Here is an 18,069-nt window from a genome sequence, read left to right as displayed (position 1 = left end):
CCCAGTAGCCACAAACACAAATATACAAACAGCAAAGGCAAGAGACTTATTTTTAAAAAGTAGATTATACTTCAGACTTTCTATTTTATGATATCTATAATTCACCTTAACAACAAATGAGATTGTCAGGGCTCTAGGTGCACTAATAGGCCATAACTGCCATGAGCAATTCCACCAGGGCCCGCCTTGCCACATCCTTGCCCGTGGGCCCTATTTAAGCTCAGGACTGGGGAGCTGTTTCTTGTCTGCTGCACAGGAGGTGTGCCTGTGTGGAGCCTCAATTCTAGATGTGACTGCTGCATGGACCCCAGCTCACTGCTGTATGTGGCTGCTGGTAGACTCTGCTGCCAGCTGTCTGCTGTAGCTAGATCCTGTGTAGACTGTGCCCCAGTGCGAAGTGTCACTAGCCTGCGCAGGGATTGTGCTTGGCTTCTGGCTTGTAGCTCTTCATGGAGCAGCACTGCTCTTGCTGACAGAGATGCAGATCCAAAATCAGTAAGTACCTCCAACGGGACTGATACCATCCCTAGTCACAGAATGGCATGGTGGAGAAGCCAGTCCTCTAGGTAAAGCTGAATGTGAGTGAGTTTTCTGTCTCTCATCCTAAGTAGCTCTGCTGTCAGCTCAAGTAAAAGTTTCTTGCTCAGAGCATCTTCTGGGAACTATTTTTTTTAATGACATTTACAGCGTTGAGGATTTCAGTCAGTAAAAGCAGTATTCAGCAGTACAAAAACCTAATACCATGCGCTGCCCCCTCCTTTCCTGACAACAAAAAGCTATAAAGTATCCACTTGAAAAATACCTGGATGGTGGAGTGTTTGTCATATGCCAGCTCCACCCAGCTCTCCTTTAAACACCTAACAAGGTTTGAATTCCCTGATAACAGAGCATTCAAACGTTAAGCACATAGCTCTTTCATAAGAACTGCCATTGTTGCATTCAGTGTCACACAGAAGTGGGAGGTTTAGTGCAGAGAGGTCACAAGATGTTTTGTCATGCATTTCAGCTGGCTTTGGTCTCAGAAGCTGAAACGCTATGGTAGCAGGAATGCTGACAGCCAGCCTATGCAAGCATTCCCTTCATTGCTCGCGTTGTTGGAGCAGCACCCTATGATAGCAGTGAATGTTAAGAGGCTATAAATATGGCAAGAATTCAGAGAGTAGACAGGCTTTTGAGGCTTCCTCAAAATTTGGACGATCATTTAAATATTATTGGGAAGGCTTGAAAGTTAATGCAACAGCTGCTTTTTCATTGGAGGGTCAAGCAATAGCAGAAAAAAATTAATTTCATTGTTCATTTTAGAGTAGCTACCGATTGAATGGTGAAGTTGACTATTTTTGTACATCCTGTTAAAGTATACACATGTAAATAGAAATTTTCTGCATTGATGCTTTGGTTAGCTACTCTGTCACAACACCTGCCTCTTTAGTACTTGGCATATATGGTAGTCGCTACACTCAAGTACTCTGTGGAGACACCTGAACTCTACAAGTTACCATGGCATTTTACCTCACTCTGCTGAAGGGTTCAATTCCTGGAGCAAGCTTACTTGGCTGTGATGGTCCCTGTACCTCAACCAGGTTTATCAGAGGTAGCTTGTCTTACACTTTGTATAACAAATATCCTTGTTATTTACCAGCTATTGGAAAGCAAGATACTTGCCAAGTGTTTTAATATTCCATATCTAATGGTTAGGAAGGGTGACTATTACACTTAAAAATCAAATTATTGCTAAATGAAAATGTTCAAAGTATCTGTATCATAGCTTCCTCTGAACTTCTTCACATTATAAGCATGGTTGGAGATTTTTAATTTTACACCATTTTATTTCCTCTTTTCCAGTGTGGTGCAAATCATTCCACTGAATAGATTACATTCAGGAAACTGAATGGATTCCCTGATGTCTCTATTTTAGAAACCTTTTGACTATGTTTCATACAGTAAAGAAAACAATACACATTCAGTGTTACATCATGACATAAAAGCACCTATAAAACTGACTGCTGGGATTTTAAAATGACACTTAAATCCTGATTTATTTCCCTGAATGCATCAGTTCTGAGAATCAGACTGAGACAGGTGTCTGGCTACAACTGTAGTTTAACTACACAAATTTGCATCTTCACTTGTTCAATGAAGTCCCAGTTTCAAAGTCCAAAAATTACTTGGCAGTCACAAAAAAAAAAATTAACAAATTTATGCTCCAGTTTGGTGTCATGATAAGCATAAGGAGAGATTTATGGAAATAGAAAAGCTAGTAAGTATTCCCACATAACAGCTGAAAATAACATTTGACTCAAGATATAAGAAAAAAATATGCTGATACTCAAAACAGAAAAATGCATATTTATGGCTAAGTGTAGTTTACGAATACATCATCTAAATCCTTAATATTGATGTTCCGAATCAATTACAAACCTTCCACTTACATCTATGGCAGCAGTACTATATCCCTTGTTAGCGAGTGCTGTGAAGGAATGGATTTACAAACAAGAAACCCCTTTCTTACCACCAAAAAAAAAAATCCTCACAGTAACTACCTTAATTCCCAGGTAGAAAATCTGTATTAAGTGGAGATAAAACTGAGAGTATGTTTCTTAACATACTAAAAGTTTTAGTAATTGTCCCAAATTAAGTATTAAGGTTGCAGGAAATTCAAAGATGAGGTTGTACTTAGAGAAAGCCCCAATACTCTGAACTAACCATGGTCTATTTTTTTCCTCCAAATCCTGTTAATCAATTCTATCTTCTGTGTTTGTATTTGTGTAAACCATTTAGTTTCAGTTGGTTGAAACTTGTTTTAGAGTAATGGGGTGCTCAGGCCATTAAAATTTTGTCCATGCCTGCATGTACAATACCACTTAATTTTTCAAGACATTTTTCATCTCTGTTTGTCCTATCTATTGTAAAATGGCTTGTCTTACAGTGAAGACTCCCTGCCCAGTAGGAGCTATGGATTTACAGGAAGTTATTGTTGCCTTTAAGATATGAAGATAATCACTATTGTTTGACTTGCCAATGTTTGTTTATGATCCTAGAGAAACAGAGGTGAAAAAGACAATGTCAAGAGAACAAAGAAAAAGGAAACATATTAAGAGAATATGCTTGAAATAAAAATATCGAAACATGTTCATATTTGATGCATTCATAGCAGAAAGACATGGCCTATTATGTTCTCAAAATTAGTATCAAAATTGCATTTTTAAAATTTTTCTGTGGGTTTTTTGTTTGTTTTTATTGTTGCTGTATGTTGGCTCCCCCCCCCCTCCACTTCCCCCCCCACCCGAGAAATATACACTGGTGATTGGCATTTGCTTCTGAGCCCTGGTTCCTATCCGTGGATCTTGAACAGTATAAGGTGAATGCAATTCTTTGGTACCAGACATGGATGTACCGCTATGCAGGCATGCATGAGTTCACAAGCATTTGACACATGAACGCAGTTTAGCTTGTGATCTTGCCGTCTGTATTTCAGGGTTAATACTTTTTTATTTTGAAGCTCATAATGCATAATGGAGCTGAGCAGCAATTTGCTGTTATGATGTAGTAGCTATGAGCTTCATATTAGATGTAATTGAAAGCTGTGTTGCTTTTCTTAGGTATAGATTGTCTTCAAATCTGTAAATCTGTCCAGTCTGAAGTCTAGAAATCCGACCTCCCAGAAAGTTGTAACAAGCCTTCTATGCTGTGTTCTCACCCTGCTTCCTTTCATGCTCTGCTCTTTCTTTCCCTTCCTTCACTGTACTCTCCTATATCTATGCATTCTTGTCTGCTACTCAGCTGATTTGCTGGGTAGCTCCCTTTGAAATCAGTAACAAAGCTCCACTTGAGGCTCAGGACACTTTTCTGATTATAACATTTTTAGCCTTTTTAGTTGTAAAAGAGTTACTAGGTCTATTCAAATAATGAAATGAATTTTAGTATGCTAATGAATAGATTGACCTTATTTCCTAAATACAAGAAATTCCTGGAAAGAGACCACGCTTACCACATAACATACTTTCTTGACAGAGTAGGCTACAAAACTATGTCTGTGGGCCAGGCCAGTTAACTTAAGCTGAGAAACCAGATATTCTCTCTAAAGCTTTTCTTTTCTTGTGTTAAGAAGAGCTACTTGAAAGGGTAAGTTATCTATTCTGAACTATTTTGACTAAAATCTCTGTCCTGGATTATGTAAAGCAAGTATAACACTGTAGTCCTAGCTGCAGTAGCGCAGCATTAGTTACCTGGTTTTTGATGTAATTTTGTGAAAGCCCATAAGTTGTGAAAGTTGTCTGATATTCTAAACAGCAATGTCCAAAGATAGGTGGATTAAAAAAAACAAAACAAAACAAGCTGCAAAAATAATCACATCTATGGTTCTTTCCCCCTTCTCTCAAATGAACGCAAAAGCATAGAAGCATACTGCTGAGGCTTTTGGAAAATATGTAGATAATCAGCTCTGCCATGCACTCACTTCTCCGACAACCCACAAGCAAAATTTGCTTAGCTCACAGTTTTCCAAAAATTTGACTAGAGCCTTTTGTATGTGGCTACAAAAGAAAGCAACAAATTCCAGTGCTGCAATACATAGTAACCTGACCATAAACCTACAAATGGAGTCAGCAAGCATGAGGATTGCTGATACAGAACAATAAAAATCGTGGTGGGTTGTTTTTCTTTTCCAAGACATTAATAAAGTCAGAAGGTAGTCAGCCCTGCAATAAAACGCTTTAAAGTTTATGAGTATACTTAAACCTAAGTAGAGCTTTCTCTGATAATCAGACACTGAATGTATTATTTCAGTGTGCTTCTGCATGAAAGGACTATAAATTGATGTAGAGGCCCACAGATGTATAGGGCCATTAAGCAAAATATCAGGAAAGGAAAACATGAATGCTACATTACGATCACCTGAGCTTTCCCCAATGAGTCGGAATGATTCCTTCATAGGTAAGCCTTCAACTGCTTTCAATTTATAACTAACTTTGCATTCATGTCCTGAATTTCTGTACATGTGCTTGAGCTAGAAGGTAGTGGGTAGTCTAGCAGAATCAGTAAATTGAGAGCTCAAGATCCTCTCTACAACAGCTAATCCTGTAGCAGCAATAAGCTTTATAAAGCTGCAGGTGTCTGCACCTTTCCAAAGCTTGACAGGGTGTTTCAACAAAGCAGACCCTGAAAACTTAGAGATACTCCATCTCCATAAATTTTAGGAAAATTCTTTTCATATTAAAAAAAAACAGGAAAAAAAAATGGTGGTGGACAAAATATATCTGCTTTCTATTTAAGGCATGATAAAAAGTCCAATGGTTTTGAAACAGATCAGGGTAGTAGAAGCAATGTAAAAGAAATTAAGGACAGATATATTGTTAGTAAATCACAAAGAAGTTGTAATGAATAAGGTTTTTCAGTGTCTGACAGACCATAAGGAGAAACACAGCCTATCTTTTAGTCCCACATTTTAAACTATGCATGCTATGATTATGGTCATAAACAACAGATATTGTGTCTGTACGTAGGAAAACAAAGAGCAGTTCTTTTTTAGGAACTATCTGTAGGAAGAACATACAATTTAGTCAACAAAGGAGCTGGAATAACCTCTTGTATTCTTTCCAGTGACTATAGTTTAGTATTTAGCAAAAGGAATGTTTTTGTTCTTTTCTGTGTGCATTTTCTCTATCCTCCTCCTCTTTCTGGGGAAACATGGGATCTTTTCTGTTCTTGCACCTGGTCTGACAAACAGTACCCCCACTATTTTTACATGTTCTAACCCGCAGCACTTTTCTTCAGACAGCTGCATTTGCTGCGCTCTCTGACCAAAAGGCAAGCCTCTGACCTCTGCCACTAATATCAGTAGGCGATCAGACAGCATGTAGCACTCCAAGTAACAATTTCTTCCACTATCCATAATGACAAACTGTACAACAATCCTAGTCCAGCAATCCTACCCTGAAATTCTTCTATCAACTCACTGACTTCATCATGAGTTGGCTACTGAATTAATTTCTGAATATGCTTTTTTGCATTTGATGTTTTCTGGGATTGTGAACACACCCCAGAAAAATCCCAGTTTTAGTGGAATTAACTTTTTTCTGGAAGGTTTTTCAAAGAACCTGTTTTCTCTTAGCTACTCTGCTAGTCTTGATGATTCAGATTCATTAAGAGAAGCATGGAAAGATGAACTTTTAATAAGCAATCGATACTGCAAGAGAGCTTGGAAACTTCAGAAACTTAGATGAAAAATAAGGGGGTTTTGTTGAAAGAGAGCAGGACATATGGTGAAGAAGTTTCTTTGCTAGTTTGTTTGATATTTTGACTGATACTGCATGAAATGTAAATGCAAGTATATCACAGTTTAATTCCAATGTGAAAGAAATGAAAACTTGTTCATAAATTAAATGTGAATCATTTTTAAATGTATTTTCATATGAAACTGATAGGATCTCAAGAACATTAAGTCACAAAATATACATTATGCTATTTGCATTTCTTCTCTTCAACAAACGTATAGAAAAGTGACTTTAAAACACAGGAGATCATCTGCTGACAGTGAGAACAACATTTTTTCCATTTTCAGACAGTAATTATAGCCTTCAAATGCTAGAGAATCTTAAGAAGGTTGCAAATAATTTATGGGGTTTCTTGGATGCAATTTTTTTTTAGAGGAATATAATTTTATCTTATTATTCTTCTTTTTTAAAATATATTTAGTCCAGTTGTCAAAACTTCTAAGCAAAGAGTATACATATGTAAATTACCATATATCAGTACCTCAGTATCTGAGAGAAATTAAACTATATAATGGAAACAGCAGTTTTTCTGCACCTCAAACTCCCACACTTACTCCAGTTACTTTTGAGAAGACAAGTGCTAAGGATTTATTGCTACTACGTGTTTACAGTTTAAATTAATCCCATTTGCGTACAGATTTATCCCAAAAGACATCTTTGTAGGATTTTATAAAATCAAGAGACCCAAGTTACTTGGACCAGCATGAAGAGAGCATTCCAGAGACAAAGTTTCTCATGGGAAAACATAATAAATTAATAGAGAATGAGAAGAGCTTCATCAGACACCTAGTTTAACCTATACTTACTGATTTTGTAAAGAGAGGAAACCTGTCATGTGGGGAAGATTGAGGTATGCTCTTAAATTTAGGGGTGAATTTTTCAGTGCTTGAATTTTAGAGATTATAATTGGAAAAAAAAAAGTCAAAAGTTCCTCCTGTTTTCTGGGTGTAAATGCTGTGCTTGGTCCAGCAGTCAAGTGCGCTTTTCCATAACAAAAGGATTCTAATGCTTTACCAAAAAAGCTCATGGCAGCTAAACTTTGATCTTTGAGTTAGAAAATCTGAATAAAGCTTCTTTTTGGGGGAGGGGAGAAAAAGTTCAGTTTTGAATCAAATTATTCTTAAAAGCAATAAGGGAGGATTATTGCCCCAGAAAATCTTCAGAACTTCAAATTTTGCAAATGCACTGGTGTTCTGACAAGATCGACTCTATAGGGGTATGTTTGGCCCTTCTCTGCCTGAATATGCTGTTATGTAAACTATTCATATGCCATGAAATACATAGTTTAAGCATTGTATCAAGTTAAAGTTGCTACAGACACCCTATCCTTTCCAGTTGTAAAAATGGACTGAAACACTGACGGAAAGCAATGGAGGGACAAAAGATGGGAAGAATATTTGATGGCAAGTTCATTTGGTTGATACAGGCCTAAAAATATTCTCCTGTAAGAATCCATTCTATCCATTACCAGCATGTACTGTGCTCTGTAACTGCATGCATTGATTGGCTATTGTTGTTCTACTGATGCATGACAGTACTGAAAGCATGTGGATATAATATCTAAAGGCTGGAAAGAATAAACAAACACTTTTAGATTGTCCTCCCATTCTTTTAGTGCTGGAAGACAGCAGAATGACATAGTCAAATATCTTGATCCAGTAGATCAAGATTTTTAGTTGCATCTCTAACATACCTTCACAGTGCACATCTCCCTGATCGTTCTGCAGAGATGTATATTTTTGCAAGGTAGTTACTACATTCTGCCATCAAACCACTTTGGATGTCTATTTATCTGAAAAAAGTATAGCAGCCTTTTTTCCAAATATTTAGTCTGCTGAACCACTGGCCATGCTCTGCTTCTTCCTTCTTTTGTCTTTCCCCAGCAATGCTAAGAAGTGAGATACACAGTAATGTCACTGGAGGCTCTGGGAATTATTCAGACCTACATAAAATCAGATTTTTTGTTTTCTGCTTTCAGGACATTCACAGAATTTCCTGATGTACAAAAAAACAACTTTGCAGGACAAAATGTAGTATTGTTTCAGATTTCCAGATGTTAGTCTGCCAAGATTTGGCTCTGGAAGTGAGTGCAAGGTACAATTATTGAGCTGCCAACTGAGTTATGCTTAACATCTTCGAAGGACAATGTGTGCCTACCTTTTGTACATACTACTAGTTGCATTTAGCACTGTAAGGAATATATATTTTGGGTGGTTTCTACAGTTTACTCCAGAAACTTCTTTTCTATAGTGCCAGATGCTGACAACATAAACACTGAAATGTGAGCTAACCTTTAAATTCAGTTCTGACAGGGTTTTTTTTGATCCTACAAAAATAACATACAGGACAAATAACATGATCTTGCAAAAGAATCTTAACATACAGTGATGCACTCTATGAAACATGAAAACAGAAGAGAACAATGTTCTGAAATTGATTAAGAAGGAAACCCAACTGAAAAAGAATTCTGGCGCAGTACATGGCACTACAGCATAATGAATAAACAGCTCATAAAATTTCTGAATGAATCAACTTTTATTCTTTAGTCTGTACTTGCCACTGAATATTCTTTGTTACTTGTTCCTGTTCTCTACCAGGCAGCCCACTTTTTACATATAAAATAAATGTCTTTTTATGGATTGAAATTACATTAAGCAAAGTGAAGTAATTATCTACTGTGTTATATGCCCTATCAAAATTAGTCTGACAGTTCATTTCATTGGTTTAGCTATATAATGCTGCAGAAAAAAAGGAAATCAATCGAATTGCTAATACATATTTTGATTAAACTGGGGTAACACATTGTAATTAAATCCATAGATTTTGATTTAAAGAATAAAATAAAATTCTACCTCTCTAAACTATGTGGCTTCTATTTATGAGATGCTGGAGTAAGAAAGTAATTCAGTAAGGAAAACCAAAATCAAGTCTAATTCAGTTTTCAGACAAAATATTTAGCTAAATTCAGTTTTAAAATATAAATGAAAAGAAAAATCATATGTTAATCTATCTTAAATATTGTCATCCTGTTTATCTTACTAGACAATGTATTTCCAAATAATAACAGCCAAATTATCTGACTCCTGGCACTATTGAAAAGTTGTTTCTGAATCAAATTGCAGAAACAACCCAAAAGCACAGGACGTAGTATTTTATAATACTATGAAAGAAAATTACTTTCTATTGTACCCATTGCACTTTAGGAGAAAGTAAAGATGGTAGATGTAATAGCAAACAAGTAATTTAGTGGTTGGAGTACACAATAAGAGAGGTATTCTTGGCACAGCCAATAGGTTGGTATATAAATAAGATATGTTTATATATATTACTCTATTTCTCTTTAGACATGTATTTATGTAGGTCAATGTTACCTTTTAAAAACAGTTACAGATCATCTAGTGAAATACCACAATAAAGTCAGAATATACTACACTCAGTACATGATCAGAGTAAAATGTGATAAAATGGCTCTGATATCTGTTATTGAAAAATACAATAAAGGACATGAAAAACAGTTACTAACACTATCATCTTCAGAATGAAAATGTGGCTAAGCATTTGAGCTGGACAATTTCTGCTATGAGCTTCTAGAAGTAGCTGCTCTTGAGCCTCATAGAAAACAGCATATTCAGAAGCACAGGAGAGTGTAGAGTGTATAGTATAGGAGAGTATTATTTTGTTCTGATTCAGTGAACGGATTTCTCCCTCTTAGCCAGCAAAACTTCTCGTTTCTTGGCTTTCTTGTTGGTCATTGTGGTTCCTAGCCCTTGACAGCAGACTGCCATTTTAAAAAGTTTCTTGACATCTTCTTATCTTTGATTTCACCTGTTCTCCTCAACTTCCAGCCTTTTTCTGTTTTACCTCTTACTGTATTTATTTCAGTTTCAACCACACCTTTTTGCTTTTCATTTTTGCTCTATCTTCTTTCACTTGTTCTCCTACATGGATTTCTTTCTTTCTTTTTTTTTTTTTTTAATGAAATACTACCTAAAATATTTAAGTTCAGTGTAAATCCTCACACCTTTGGCTTTATGGGTGATGTAGATCTCTGCTGCGAGGAAGCTTGTACTTATTTATGGGGTACTAAAAAGGTGCAGAGAGAGAAGCAGAAAGAATTTTTATAGTCACAGAGAGGCTAATTCTTGAATATTTGTATTGATTCTGTCTTGCTCAAAATAAAAGGTGAAAAGTTGGCAGAGGTACAGCAAAGAACCACAAGGCCTCAGAAAACATCATACAGTGTGAGACTTCAGAAGTGCAGTATGATTTAGCTGTTCAGAAAGAAGACTGAAAAGTAACTTGACAGTACATAAATATCTTCATGGCAAAAAAAACACTATCTACTAAAAAGCTCTTTGATCTTATGAAGGGCAATATCACTAGAACAAGATGCTGAGTACCAAAGTCAAATTCAAATGCAAATGGAAAATTCAATGCAGATTAGGCATGCTATTTCAACAGTAAGAACATCCGGTACTAGAAGAAATACAAACCAAACAGGGGCTTCAAATAATGTGTGGATGCCTTTGTGGAAGGTAAAATTCTGTCAACCTCTGAGCTCTTCTTTTTTTGATAGGAGGCATGTTTAATACAAACACATGTTATCAGGCAGTCAAAATCAGAGCTGGTGGTCTGCTTATCTCTTTGGCTTTGAAATCTATGAATCCCATGACATTCAGCAACCCAGTGCCCTCAGTTCTACCAATCTTGCCTGTGCATTTTTCTCCTGATTCCACAGTAATTGTGCAATGACCAGGTGTTTAATATAGAAGGTTCTTTTGAAGTACTCAGTTTATATTATTAACTGAAATCTCAAAACCTGCTTCCAAATCTGTGGCAAAGTAGAAAGCGTACCTCATATTGCTTAGTAACTATAGAACTTACTAAGCCTTATTAGTTTATGAAGTTTCTTCCTTGTTAAGGTTTTGGGGACCAGGATCATTAGCAAAATTAGGCTCTGTTATTAATTCATCTCAGGAATTCTAATAATTACAAGTTTTGTGCTGCAGATAAGAAAACTGAGAGATATGAGGCTAGATGTTTTCAAGACATATGCTTCATCTCTCCTGCAGGAAAAGAAAAAAAAAGAAGACTGCAGCTGTATTAATGGAACAAGCACTGCTCCTGTATTGCCTATACTGTTTAACTGTTACCAGGCACGAAAGCTGAGCCACTAGAGAAGAGGTTTGGGATATTTTATTTGCTAATACAGACATAAGCCATAGAATCTAAGGCTATTTATATGAGACAATTTCATCCCCTAAGAACTGGACTAAAATACTTTTAATAAATAAATCTCTTTAATCAATCTGTTCAATCCTATCTTAAATGCCATTGCAGAATTCTGAATATGATACATAAATTGTTCTAGGGTTCAATATCTACACTTGCAACTAGAACTTAATGTAAGTTGAGCTTGAAGCTAACAACTTTTAGTCTTTGGAAACTGTATTATCCTCTGTCGGCAAAATTAAGACCTACCAAGAGCTTCTACTGTTCTTTGTCATGAGTAATTATCTATGTCTTCTCTCAACAGTTTCTGTTGTGTATGAAGGACTAAAGTGAAACCTGTAAATTTCATGTTTCAGGGGATCTTTTCTCATTCTAGAACACTTTGAAATCTTTCCAATATTCTTCTTGAAGTGTGAGCATCAGCTTTGAACACAGCAATGTCACAATAGTTTATAGTGAAATGTGCACAGACACCTTTGACTTGATAGTCCTCCTCTTATAAACATTGTATTATCCCATTTAACCATAGCACTGTGCCGAGAATCCCTGTTTAGGTAGTGATCTTCAATGACCTTATGTTCTTTCCTGAGTTGCCATTTTCAAAGGCAAGCTGTATTATGTAAGTACAAGGTGTATACTTTGTTTCCAGGTTTAGTAAACTGCACCTAGCTATATTAAAACAATTTCTCTTCTATCTGGTGATTTAGGGAGCTTTTGATTTGTCATCCTTTTTTCATACCTTAACAGACATTTTTTAGCTGCAAAGGCTTTGTAATATTACTTGTATGATCAATCAAAACATGGACAAACACCAGTCAGGAAGTAATTCCCTCTGAGAGATCCCTTTGCTTGTGGCCATTGCTGTCTTCCCACAAATGACAGCATTTTGACAACTGCTTGTAAGACAGTCCTTAATTCACCTAGTAGATCTGATTAATTCCGCATATTACATCACCAAAACAAATCAATTGAAAGATTCATGTATACTGTGTCAACATGCACCATTAAATAGCTTGTTTGCAAAAGATGCTGTGTATATTTAACATCAATTTAACAATCTTAAATTAATTGGGAGAGTTTACCTTTTCTGTTTATTCATTTTTTTTTATTTGTTAAAATCTTCTCTGCATGGGATTAGAATAATGAGTATTATTCTGGGTATGCCAGTTGAAAATCCATAGTTCTAGGTGCATTGCAAATGTGGATAAAATTAATTTTGGTGATTTTTGCAATGGTAAAAAAATCATTAGATATACTCTTCCCTAACTCAAATCAGTAATTAGACTGAATATTTGTGAGTGTTTTCTGTGATTCAGTGAAAAATTCTAAGTTAAAAAGATTTTTTTAAATTAGTGATTAAAATAACACAGAACAAAACAGACGCAAAATATGTTGCTTTGGGTTTCTCTAATTTTAAGTACTTAAAACTTAATAAATGTGTTATTTATAACATATATAAATATTGATTAAAATCTCCCAGATAGGCTGTGGTTTAAGTAACGATATAAAGTATTTGTATACCTTTTACCCATATTTTTTCTACATATTTTAAAACCTGTGAAAGAACAAAGATTTACAGAAATATCTTGTATTTACAGCCAAATCCATGCTATACCCTTACTCCCACTACTGTCACAGATTCCATCCCCCTTTGCTACTTGTCAGATGTTTCGCTTTCCCTCAGTCTCGTTCCCAATGCTCTAAAGCACCATGTGATAGGAGATTTGTATATAGAAAGGGATACACATGCACACATGCATGCTAATAAACACCCATGCAAACATATACACACAATCACAATAAGGACTGTTCTATAAATTTGGGTAGCTTGCTTGAACTTAGGTATGCAAATGTCTTAAAAGTTAATGATTGCTAAATTGGTGAACAAATTATAGCTCATGATGCTCTGGGGTTTTAATATTTGTATTTAGCAATTGGTATCAGCAACCCTAACTACATATTAGCACATCATCTGCAGCTTTAGCAATCATAAAACAAACTGGAATTCAAATTTGATCATTGATTTTGTCTTTTGCTTAATGTTCATAGTTAATTACAAGGAATGGAGAGAAGATCCTGTTTTCTAGTAGCTGAAGTTCAACAAGAATATAATAAAATATTGTAATAGAAAAATTTTAACAATGACGTTTCTGGTAAAATCTCACTTCTTTCATTATGTTCTAACATAGCCAAAGCCATGTTATAGAGAATTAAGGTTCCATAATATTGAAGAATTATCAGAGTACATGGGATTCGTTATATCTTAATTTAAATGAAGACATAGTTGACTGTTTAGTGCTGATTTAAGAATGCACACTTGAAGCATCAATAACGAACAGCATGTGATTCCCTGTACTTCTATTCTGAGTGATTCATCTGTTAACTGTGCGGAATGAAAATTAAGAGAATGTGTTGTGACATACTATGTTCTTTGATGGAATGTTTTTTTTATTTGATATTGCAGCATTCTTTTGTGTGCAAGATTTTGGTGAACTTTCTTGAGCGGCCAGGGAGCCCTGAAGGCGTATCAGCTAACACAGTTTTTAAACCTGTAATTCAGCAGGTAGAACTGGTTTATCAGCCCTGGGAGCCAAATCAAAACAGGTCAGTTTCTCTACCTCTCTTTTTTTTTTTCTTAGTAGTAATAGAATTTTGTTGCCATTCTTGTGTTTGTAACTTCTTTTGCCACTGAGTTAAACTTTGCAAAAGGCAAGCTATTTAAGCAAGCTGCAAAATGTATTTATCAGCCTCTATGCCATCATTTTCAGATATATGTACTTTTTGTTGCATGTCATGTTAATAAGTGTTAGAAAATACCTTATAGGAAAAGATAGTAAATCCATTCTCTACCCATGTTCTGTTCACATGAAAATGTGAAATGGTTTTGCCTTACACCACCCAGACATTCCTGTTTTTTCAATAACAAAGAAAAAAAAATAAATGCAGAAAGCCAGATCCTAACCATAGAAAATGCCAACCACCTGCATCACAAACAAAATTTGGCAGGCGTGCATAGAAAACTGAGTGTCACTGAAGTCGACAGCAAAACCCCTGCTAATTTCAGCACTCAGGAGTTTGTACTGAGTGTGTAAAAGGTAAGCAAATTAACATGTATAACTTAAACTGAACACAGACAAGCTGATTTTTCAAGGAAATAAAAGGTACTGCTCTCAAAAACTGCAAAAGAAAATGAAAATTTTAAATTACTTTTCATATGCTGTCAAGTACAGGTTTCTGTAGCTTCCCATTTATCCTTTCTTTATATGGCTTTCGAAAGTCTACCAAACTTGTATCTGAAAAAAATCTGTGCAGTAAGGTAAGCATGAAGAGGACATGTTCAGAATCTTGCAAATGAGATGACTAATACGCATGAAACCAAAGGACTCAATATCCTGAGGCATGAGCAAACTGTCACCACTGACTGGTGACTCAGAAGTGCAAATGCTTCCTTCAATCTAAAAAACATTAATGTGGGAGAAAGGCAGATGTTACTAAAGAATACAGGGCTTACTCTATGGCTGAAGATTAATTTCTCATCCTGAGCCTAATCAGAACTACAGGGAGAAAAAAAAAATAAAAATAAAAAGGCATATATGCTTCTGATTAAGTTGATTTCTGTGTTTGTTACTCCTATTGTATACGAGTTGTATTGCTGTGAACAATTTTCTTCACGCTGTTACAGAGCTAAGAGCAGAACCAACCTGTTATCCACCACCTGTCTGGATATGGACAGTATGCACCTACAGACTTCAGCAATTAAGGTTTTTTACAGCTAGAAACTAGTTTAACTAAAACATGTATTTTTGTACCTCACCTACGTTACTTCAAGTTGTCTAATATGCTACCTATCATCAGTTTTTCATCAGGTAGATTTATTTTCTCTGACACAGAGCAAGTTTAATCGTCAGTGACCATTATTACAACTGCGAAATAAAGTAGCACAAGCTAAATGTGTAATGTTATTTCAGATCAAAATACACTTTGGCCAGTATTCCTCTTCCTTTGAGATATCATGCACATTTTCAATTGTTAACACATTTGCAAAATGCATTTGTGTCCTTGTTCAAAGAAAACTGCTGACTGAGAACTACCAGGAGTTTATCTTGTTGCCACTGATTTTATCCTCCTATTGCCTTTTACACAATTAGTACTGCATATTTTAAATCTGTCTGGAATATGCTCTATTTTATTGAACAATCTGCAAGCAACAGAGAAAAGTAACATAGCACTGTCACCACTTGGAACATAGTAGGCTGATAATTTTGCTCATAGCAGGATGCAGAAGAAACGCATTACTTATTTTTTCGGAATGTGCTAAGTATAAAGATCTAAAAGGTGGGATTTAAGGCTATTGCTGAGGGGCAGATTGGTTACATGCAAAAACTGTTTACACAGAAACTATGTTGCAAAACTCCGTGTACAAGACTGTTTCTTGGGAAGAAGAAATATTTAATGGTCATTCTAAAGAACAGTCTTTATGAAATACAGTGATGGGGAAATCTCTGAAAATTCAAGCCAGATGTAATTTAGCAAATCAGTGTAGAACAACAAATATGCAGTCTAGAGTGAACCTGGAGTCTGAATATCAGAAAACATCCTGTTCTCCAATTTTATCAGGTGCTTTAATGAAAGATATTTCCCTACAAATAATGCCTATCATACCTTCTTACAATTTCACTCAACTCTAATTAAAAAAAAAAAAAAGCCATTTTGACAGCTCATTCCACCAGATGGAACTGTTCATAACACATTTTTAAATGTTCTTGTTCAGACATTAGCACATATATTATACACAGCATGCACAGTATGTATATGCTAAAAGTCCATCACTGAGACAAAACAACAGAGCTACTAAGCAGCCTGAATACTTTTTTCTAGGCAGATTTAACTAAAAAAAAATTGCTATAAGACCAAATTTTAGTTATAAATTCAATTACAGTAGAAACTGGCTATAATCAATGCATCCTGTTATATTCTTGTGTTTGTTATGAGGGGTTTGGAGGGTGTGGTTGTGGGGTTGGATTATTTGTTTTTGAGGTTTTGGTTTTGTTCCCCCAAGGAGCCTGATTGCTTCCTATTGATTGTCCTTTAAGGAGGCACTGACATTGATAACTGGCATTTTGGAGCAGGACATAAGTGATTAACGCTGGAAGAAGAAAATCTTATTTCTTATTATTCAAAATGCATAAATTTTTCTTGTAATGCAGTAGCTTTCTGGCCCTTTCCTATTGTGCTATGGAAATTCTTGCTCGATTATTGTGAAATCGCACAGCATACTTAACGCAAGCAAAGTACTAAGATTAAAAAAACTAATACTTAACAAATACTAAATAAAAAATAATATATAACTACTTATTAAAGAAAAATTATTGCACAATAAACAGTCTAGGTAAGAAAAGAACCCCCAGAGGTTAGTTGCCTCAGCTCAGACTGGGACTCTACATGTAGGATGACAGAAAGAACTTCTCTTAAGCTTTGCCCTCTGTAGCTCTACCTTATGCTGAAGATGGACCTTTCTGAGCAACAGAGCTTCTAGCAGGCCTTTTTAGCAGGCCGTCACAAGTGTCAAAGCTCTGCTTGAACAAAATAGAGAATCAAGACTGTTTTGATCTCCATTTTTGTGTGTGTGTGTGTGTTGTGAAACCATTTAACTGTTAAGAAAAAAATGTAGACATCGAATTGTTGTGATTTCATTGGTAATAATTACATGTAGCAAACATACACACTAGCTTGTTTGAGAGAGTGACCTGAAAGATGCAATTTACACAACACGTGCAGACTGAAACAGTATATTCTTTGATTCTACAGATCGCTTAGGGAGATCTGGTATACAATGATTATCAGTTACTTACAACTAGGAGCTAATCATTCTTACATTTACCAAATGCCTTTTGTACAATTCCTGGGAAATGATGGTTTTTTTCTGAACGTTTTGATGCGTTCTCTTAATATTTTTTACAAACAACCATTAAAAATGTATAATGCATCTCATAAAAATCTAGTCACTACTCTACAGAAACAAATTTTTGTAGTAGTATTTTATTTGCATAAAGCTGTGAATGACGGCATGATGAACAAACTCCATCTCCCAAAGATAAAGTGGATGAAAGTGAACTAAAAATCAATGGCTGTCTGTTTTTGTAGATTGCTCTATTTAGGTGCTTACTGCTATAAGCCGACTGTGCGTAACTCTAAAAGGAATATTCCATGTTGACATGTGTTGTAAATGTATCCACAACCAGCGCAGATGGCATAAAATGCTTAATGTTGTTTTCAGATGACATGTCATGCTGTGGGAAGATATGGCTGGAATAAATACATTTTATTTTACCTTCTGACATTTTTCCATATGATTTAATTATTCAGAATATAATTTAAAAAAGAGCTTCAGTGTGAGATCTATTATATACTCATAATTGTAAATTCAATACTATGTCAAATATGTTTTTGAAAATAAATTTGCATGACAGGTAAATAATATAACATTTGGTTGCACTTAGTTTAGCTTATGTATTTTTCCCAGAGAAACAGGTGATTATGAGTTTACTTTTCCCTTCACCTACAG

At 35.5% G+C, this 18,069-nt stretch overlaps 1 protein-coding gene and 1 long non-coding RNA gene across 2 annotated transcripts in view; one reads left to right on the top strand and one right to left on the bottom strand.

The window, feature by feature from the left end:
* The window catches only part of PACRG (parkin coregulated), a 239,904-nt gene that overhangs the window by 47,928 nt on the left and 173,907 nt on the right, over positions 1–18,069 (bottom strand). The gene's annotated exons all lie outside the window — the stretch shown is intronic.
* LOC130597938 (uncharacterized) lies at positions 405–17,212 on the top strand. The gene is made up of 3 exons (XR_008971889.1): positions 405–495; positions 13,969–14,108; positions 16,598–17,212. It is a non-coding gene; the product is annotated as an uncharacterized LOC130597938 (long non-coding RNA).

The sequence above is a fragment of the Pezoporus wallicus genome, unplaced genomic scaffold (genome assembly GCF_028554395.1).
Source record: "Pezoporus wallicus isolate ANWC-B61680 ecotype Strahan unplaced genomic scaffold, APGP_CSIRO_Pwel_v1 scaffold_6362, whole genome shotgun sequence".
Lineage (NCBI taxonomy): Eukaryota > Metazoa > Chordata > Aves > Psittaciformes > Psittacidae > Pezoporus > Pezoporus wallicus.
Note: the sequence above shows the minus strand (reverse complement) of the source record. Positions and strands in the feature narration are given on the sequence as shown.